This window comes from Gopherus flavomarginatus, chromosome 15 (assembly GCF_025201925.1).
Source record: "Gopherus flavomarginatus isolate rGopFla2 chromosome 15, rGopFla2.mat.asm, whole genome shotgun sequence".
In the NCBI taxonomy this organism is placed as follows: Eukaryota; Metazoa; Chordata; order Testudines; family Testudinidae; genus Gopherus; species Gopherus flavomarginatus.
Window position 1 is genome coordinate 13,638,743 of NC_066631.1, and position 8,242 is coordinate 13,646,984.

General features: G+C 45.7%; 1 pseudogene; it reads right to left on the minus strand.

Annotated features, from left to right (window-relative positions):
- Positions 1-457: 457 nt before the first annotated feature.
- On the minus strand, positions 458-6,985 carry LOC127035039 (glutathione S-transferase theta-1-like; annotated as a pseudogene).
- Between the last annotated feature and the right edge of the window lie 1,257 nt (positions 6,986-8,242).

Genomic DNA, 8,242 nt, shown 5'->3' on the forward strand with positions numbered 1-8,242 from the left:
TAAAATGTCCCAGAGGTTAGCAAGCTTCCACAGAGAGAAATCCAGGTGGAAGGGGGTTGAAGACTCTCTGCTAGAAGTCTGCTTTTTGAGTTTTTCAAAATTGTCAAGGAGCAGAGAAGCTGGCAGTCAGCATGAAGATATTTAAGAAGACTGTGACGAAGAAGCCCTGTGAGAGATAGTAATGAGTGAATTTTTGGGGACAAGACACTGTCTCCTTTAAGTGACAAAAAGGCAATGGTTAAGGGAAAAAAGGTCTAATTTTAAAGTGCCCTGCTGTGGTTCGCTGTTAGAGGATAAAGACAGAACACATGGAAAAGTTCCACTACTCAAGTGAAACGTGTGGCAAGTTCTTTCTTCTTGGCACAGAGTAATTGCACATAAGAGGGGAATTTGGGGGGTTGGATTTAGAAAAACATTCAGAAAAGTCTAGCAGTGAAAGAATACTTCACGTTTCCTCCTACTTCAGCATCTTCAGCAGCTGGGGCTTCATTTCCTCCTTCATCTGTGGGTCAATTTGGATTTTCCTCAAATCCTGGGCATTCAGGATCTATTCATGTGCTTCTTGGAAGAGCTCCTTCCCCACAGCTTCCTCCACCTGGCTGCCCCATGTCCCCAGTTTGGCCCAGCCCTCAAAGGTGTTGCAACCAGCACCTATGAGCTGCAAAGAAAGAAAGACACAGCAGCCGAACGTTAGCGAAAAGGAGAGGAATTCATTTCAAGTAACTGCACAGCAGAATCCTGCCTGGATTAACAAGCAATTGCCAAAAGTGGGAAGACAATTGGATGACTAGTGTCAATGTCATCCTCAATCTGCTCCAGCACCTAAATGTCTGAGCCTGACTGAAGGGTGGTACATCCTCATTGCAATTCACGTCGTGCTTATTGCAAAACCTTAGCTCCTAGAGGTTAAGTCAGGAGATAATGAGCCGATTTCTCCAGCTGCATAACACCATTGAAGCTAATGAAGTTACACCAGCAGAGAGTTTGGTTTAATAGGTGTAACAGTTCTCACATGCACTAAGGCATGGTCAATGAGAAAACACGAAATCATCATTTAAGACCAAAATCGCAGCATCAGCAGTTTTTCTTGCCCTCTCAAAAGTTTATCTGCAGAGTGATCCACTCTTTGGAGGGAGGCAGTGCTACCCCGTAAAGCATCTGGAGGAGAGGGTATGGGGAGAGGTGGGAGGTGCTGTAACACAGTACTCCAGGCAAGCAACGGATCCATATGGGAGCCACTTCACTTTAAATGCTGTATTTTGTGAAGTCCCTGACTGGTATTTTGCAGACTGAGAGCAGCAAAATGACTAGGGGAGGAAGCCTGCCCCCCCTTGGGGTGGGCTCTTTATTTTAATCTAAACTTCAGTTCCCCATTGCTCCTCATTTACTCTTCATAGGATCTGAATTCTTCACAAGAAGGACAGAAAACTGTAATGAGGAGGGAATGACGTGAAGGAAAACATAGGAGGGGGGGGCAGAGCAACACTGGATCAGACTGTTTTATAGCATCTGTCATCTTTGTGAAATCGCTGAATCCTGCTTCCCTTCTCAGTCATGTGGTGCTGCATCAAACCCTCCTTCCCATCTCCAAGGAAACTGTACCAGCACCACATGCTGGTCTTCAGGCAGTATAGACAACATCAGGTTTTCATGATGCTGAAAATTCACTAGCAACACTCCTACACTCACCTGCATGAGCTCTCTGATAGCCACCAGGTCTGCCAGAGAAATCTTGCTGCCCATGATGGGGGTTGTCCTGCAGGAACTGCTCTGCAAACTTTTTCAGGGAATTATTCAGCTCACCCAAAGCCTCCTGCAGCTTCTCTCAAGGTCTTGACTTTCCTGTGAAGAGGGGAACCATTACCTGCATGGGGAGGAGGGAATAGGTTAGCTTCCATACACATGCAATGGAATTTAGTTATCACCAAATGGGGAACTGCATAGATTGCTCCATATATTTACAGGAGAGCTAATCCGGTTCTGAGCTGTATGAATCCTCTACTTCTCTGTACCTCTAAGTATCAGCAATCAGAATGAGACTTAGTGGGATCCTCCACGCAGCTGGACATTGTCCTGTTGCAGTTCTGAGAACAGTCTGTGGATCTCAGATATCCTTACATCAAACGCTGGCAGCATATGCATTAGGTTTCATAGTCCACTTCTCACACTGTTTTTTGCTCTTACTTAGTAGGTGAAGTAATCTTTTAATTTAAGTGAAGTGCTAGGATCCCTACAAGTTTGGTTTCATCAATTTAAATATATCTGTTACCCTGTAAGAGGAGACATACCAAATCTCCCAAAGACTCTTGGCCTTGCTGCATGATCTTGCTGTTCTCCATCAGACCACTAGAGGGAGAAAAGAGCCAGGTCCATGTAGCTTATCACATGGCATCATTATTATAATTTGTATTATCATAGCACCATGTAGGTGATGTGTATGTATATGTATATTGTATGCACACGTATTAAATACAAAGTGGATTTCTGTATGTTCACCAATTGGCTGATTAGGGTCACAAGATATACGCCAAGAAAGATGTTAAATGCCCCCTCGTGACTCTGTCTGGAACTCAGGGGTGCTGATAATACTCAAACTAACTACAATTGACCAAATCGGGGAATGGTACTTGGCAGCCTGGATTACGTAGGGAAAATTGCCCCATGACTTGCTCCAAAGGCTAAACTAGCATGCCAGACATACTGTAGTCTGGTGGCGCTGGGAAAAGAAATGATGGGTAAAGAAAGCAGTCTTGTAGATTTGCCTAATGGAAATATACCTCCTCCCTATGTCCTTGTTCCGTATACCTAAGGATAGCAAGATGAGCACTATATTGGAAAGAAAGGGCAAACCCTTTATACAAAGGCCATTTAAACACAGTCCTTTTATAACACTGGCAAGTGCTAGTATTCAGCACTTTAGATATTTAGCCCACTTACCTTGAGCCACAAAATTTTGGAAGCATTTGCCCGAACAGTAGTGTCTTGCCAGGGCCTGTATTCATCTACCTGGGCCCATTTCTGTATGTCGAAAGGGTACCAGTGAGTACCCAGTGTGCTTCTGGCTCAGGGACAGAAGAATCACAGTGCTTTCCAGATAAAAGGGGAAACAGTAGGCCTGTGAGCTAAGGTGAGAATAGTTGCATCCTCCTCCTCTTCTCCTTATATCACTTCCATTTAGAAAGCCTGATGTTAGGGATCAGAGAACAGTGCAGGAGCCAGAAGGTCAGCACTGCTTGTTCTGCTGATAACCAACAGCACCCTTTACACGTTAAGAACCACAGACCAATGATGTTTTATAAAATTATCATCATGAAGTATAATGTAATGTTTTCTACTTTTCCTTTTCCCTCCCAGCTGTTTTAGGGCCTGATCCAACATCCCACTGAAGTCAATGGGAAACCTTCCATTGACTTCAACAGACATTGGACCAGGCCTTTATTTTGTCAGTTTTTGTTGCTATGAAAAGTACATTGCACACGTTCCTTACAAAGACATGGCTCTGAGAATGAATCCTCTCAAAAATACACCACTTGTTCCCCACGCCACAAATATAAACAAACTTAGAACTTGCAGATTGCATCCTGGCAAAGAAGATAAGACGTGTAAATCAAAGCTCTCTCAGAACCAGACTGATTCTAACTGGGCTTTCAGGGAACCCTTCTCCTTGGCTTTTGAAACACTGCCTTCCCATTTCATTCTCTGTTCACTTGGAATCTTGAGCAGAGACACCGTCTTTCTGAGTTGCTGGGGGGTGCTCGACCCCGTTCCGTCCGAGGTCCCACCCCCATCCACCGCTTCTGCCAAGCTCCCAACCCTGCTCTGTCTTTTGCTCCTCCCCCTGCCCCTCCACACCTACTGCACACTGCTGAACAGTGGGCAGGAGGCACTGGGAGGGACTGGGAGGAGCTGATTGGTAGGGCCTGCCAGCAGACAGGAAGCACTGGGGAGAGGAGCTGACTGCAGGGGCTGCCAGTGGGTGCTGAGCACCCACTATTTTTTTCCATGGGTACTCCAGTCCCGGAGCACCCACGGAGTCGGCGCCTAGGGTCTTGAGCTCCCTACGTTTGTGTGACTATTAGTATCAGGAAAGGTGCTAAGATCCCTTCAGATGGGTCACAGTCTGAGTGAAAAAGGAAGGCCTACTGCCACGCTGCCCCCTGCACTTACAACTTTTTTCTCAATACAATCCATGGTGTGTTAACACTCCCACGCCTTGGTGAGATTCCAGTCTGGGGCCCCAGGAGACCATTCAGCCAGACTGCTCTTCTCGGGGGTGCCTCTGGCAATCTGAAACCAGCTGGGACACCTTGTTACAGGCATGTCTGTCCTAGCACACTGCAGGACCAAACACCATCCCATGAGCCTCATAGAGGCAGACTGCAGCAGACAAACATGCAGCTCAGAAGTGTTATGGTATAAATACTGCGACAAGGATGTGAGGTTTCTACCTCTGCATTCTAACCTCTCTCCTAAGGAGAAGCTTCCATCCTCAGTATATGCACTTTCTTCAGGGAGTTTATGTTGCTAAATTCTTGAATGTTGAGCCCTAAAAGAGTTATAATTAATAAGAAAAACAATCCGAGACTAGTGGTGGAGAAACCAATAGAAAATGGAGCTGAGCTGTCAGCATAGTCCATTTGGAACCCGTTAATGGGGATTAGTCAAACTAGTGGCAATATTTTGCTATTGCCACTGCCGGACACCTAGAGGCACCTTGTTATAAATAAGTTAATGAGCTTTTTCAAGAGATATATTTTTCAAATTAAAGAAGGAACATGAACTAAAAAGCCAAAATGTCCAGCCAGGGTCTTTGCAGTCTGACAGTTATGTCAAGCCTTTCAGTGCATTGCAAGGGATTCAGTCATTTGACTCCTGTTAATGCTAGTGGTAGGTGAAACACACTGAAAAAAGTTACCTGCAAATGGCCATTCTGAAATGGGAAGAGCATTTCCTCCAATCTTGGAAAGAAGGAGGAGATTTCAGTAAAGGCAGCTGAATGTTTTTATGACATATTTGCCGAAAGTAAAAAAGAAGGGAAATGAGGGGACAGACTGGTCCTTAATGGAGCAGATATGCACACAGTGTTAAACTGCCTTCTGCAAGGAATTTTCACATCACACAAGTTAAAACCCATGTCTAACTTTATAGAATGAATTAATAATAATGAGTTGTCCTCGGATGAAGTAAGGGAAAAATTTCTACTTCCAATTTGCTTTTCCAGAGGTTGCATCAGGGTGGATAAAGAACCACCATGACAGGTCAGGCCAGCCTAGAAAGCAAGGGATATAAATCTTTGCTCTCCTTTATTAGACCCTTCACCTCTGTTTTTAAAAGCATCTCAAAAAGAAAAAAGCTGTTAACAGCCGCAAGTGCGTGTAAATTCACCCAGGGTTGATTACTCAACAGACTACCCAGGGGGCAATTGTTGTACATACAATCACATGTTTGTGGTCCAAGACTGGAATAGATTGGGTTTTGCACAACAATACTCTCTACAAAAAGTGAAAAGGCAGCCTGGTGGCTTATTGCCATAGTAAATATTTAAAAAGTCAGGTCAGCTTCTGAGATTGGAGTTTTGCTTTCCCAAATAAATAAAGATGACCCTGGCAGACTGGCATTGATGGACAGCATAATCCAGGGTTTCATGTTGTCTCAAAGAGTGACCAGCTATAGAATTTCATTAGTTCATAACAAAATGTTAGGACCAGGACAGTTTGTTTGAAGAGTGTTGTTATTCTGAAAAATGACTCTATGAATGAATGAAATGACTTATGCTTGAAGGTCCCAATCTTTACTGTATCTCAGTAACTACTGATTAAATTTGCTAAATTTACAAGAAAAATACAGTGTTTTCTACCTGCCAGCCCCGCACATTCATAGAAACATAGAATCATAGATAATTAGGGTTGGAAGAGACCTCAGGAGGTCATCTAGTCCAACCCTCTGCTCAAAGCAGGACTAACCCCAACTAAATCATTAATAAAGATCAATTAATTATCAATAAACATAATGTTCACCAATTTATGCCCCCAATTATACCAGTGCAATCCCAATGAAGGTTAGTGTATCATGAAGGAAATCATTTGACCTAAAGCTCTTAATTGCTGAGAATAAAATGGGAGGAAATAACCCACCTTAACTCTCAGATGCCAGGGTGAGTTTGATGATAAAACAAATCTTGTTCATTTAAACAGAAAATATGATCTGGAGTCACTGAATCATAATAAATATGGATGCATATAATGGGATTACTAGGGAGTTTTCAGAATAGGCCAGCACTTTAATAACATTTGTAAAAGGCTCTTCTTACTTTCTTTGAGGGGATCAGGGAAGTATCCCTACTACTGTACAGCAGGAGCACACAGGATATAAAGGGACACTTTGAATGTGCCCACAGAGAAGCACTGAGAGAATGCACCAGCTCACTTAACAGGATGAGCCTGAGCAGTAAGGCAGCAGAGTGTGTAATGTTGCTTCTCCCTGTTTGATAGACATCTGCACCACCAGACCCAGGAGGTGAGGTAGCCGCACACAAGCCAAGATAAACCAGGATATCTAGTCCCAGACAGATTTACCTACATGTGCTAGTCTCCCACAAAGGGGCATTGTGGCACTATTGTAAATAGGGAGGGTACAGCACAGAAGGGGATGGGGACCCAAGAAAAGGGGTGTGTCTGTGGAAGGGGCAAGTATCTCACGGATGGGGAAGCAGAGAGGGAAGAGGGTGTATGTGGGGGGGAGGTGATAGGGTTCATTCTCCAGGAGGGAGGAGGGAAGAGGGAAGGGTGTGAGAGGGGAAAGGTGCTCGGCCTCTCCCCCCAACCCCCACCTTTGAGCAGCTCCACGGGCTTGAAGTCAAAGGGAATGTTGTTCTTGGCAAACATGTAGATGCATGAGCAGGGCTGGGAGAGCAAATCCAGGTACAGCTCCAGCCCCATCCTGCCCGGCTGGAGGCCAGGGCAGTGGTGGCAGGGATTCCGGTTACAGCTGCTGTCCACGTGGCAAACCAAAAAGAAACATTGCTCTGCACTGCTGATTTGCTGAAGGAGTAAAAAAAAAACTGAATTGGGGTTCAGGGGAGACCAATCCAAAAGGAGGACGAGGGGCTAAAGTCTGTTCTCATTACCCTCACCCCCTCACACGGACACACTCAGAATAACCCACGTGCAATGGAGGCTGTTTAAAACTGCCCCGTGTTTGGGGTAAGAAGGGGTGAGGGAGATAGGTGGGTTGCCTGGGGAAGAAAAGGGTGGAGCTGGTCCCCAGGGGAAGAAGGAGGGGCGGGGACACTCATGAGCAAAGCAGTGAAGCCAGGACCAGCTGGCTGTTTCCCTTGGATAGTGCTTGGTCTTGGCAGGAACAGAGACACTTGTGTTTGTGTCAGTGTTTCTAGTTCCTCCTGCCGCATAGGGGAATGGGGAGGGGGAGGGGGAGAGTAGGGTGACCAGACAGCAAGTGTGAAAAATCGGGACAGCGGGTGGGGGGTAATAGACATCTATATAAGAAAAAGACCCAAATATCAGGACTGTCCCTATAAAATTGGGACATCTGGTCACCCTACTTTGGCTGCTGTGTGATTCCCAGTCTCTTTGTTGTTGGGGCAGGAGTAATAAAGGGATGTTATCCTGGTTATGTGAATCAAGGACAGTAGAACTTGTACTTGGCATTTTATGATGGAGGGACTCGCTCTCAACTAAATAGTACTCAATAGGCAAGGCACATGGTTTCCAACCCACAGGGAATTGAGAGAGGTTGGGGACAGGTGTTTGTGCCTGGCAGTGTGGGCCTGAAACACCACTTTTACCCCTCCTCTCTCCAGTGTGCAATAACAGAGCTAATTTTGACTCCATTAGGAGTCTTGTTACATGCAACAGAGCTGAAATCACTGATACCTGGGTCTAAACATTAGACCTACTTTGGACTAGTGGTGCACTAGTACTGAGGTTCCCCTACTACCAGCTAAAATCACTGAGAGCTGTGTTAAGGGGTGCGGGGCTGAAGACAAGTTGGTTAGCGGCTAGCAAGGTGGCTAGCGGAGGGGAGCGGATAGCGGAGAGGGGTGGCGAGTGGAGCGGATAGCAGGGCGGCTGGTGGAGCAGAGCGGCTAGCAGAATGGCTAGTGGAGAGGCATGCCAAGCGGCATGGATAGCAGGGCTCCTGGCAGAGAGATGCTGCTGGCAGTGAAGACTGCAGCAGAACCCCACAGAGAGGCGTGGCAATCAGCTGTCAATCCGAGCAGTGG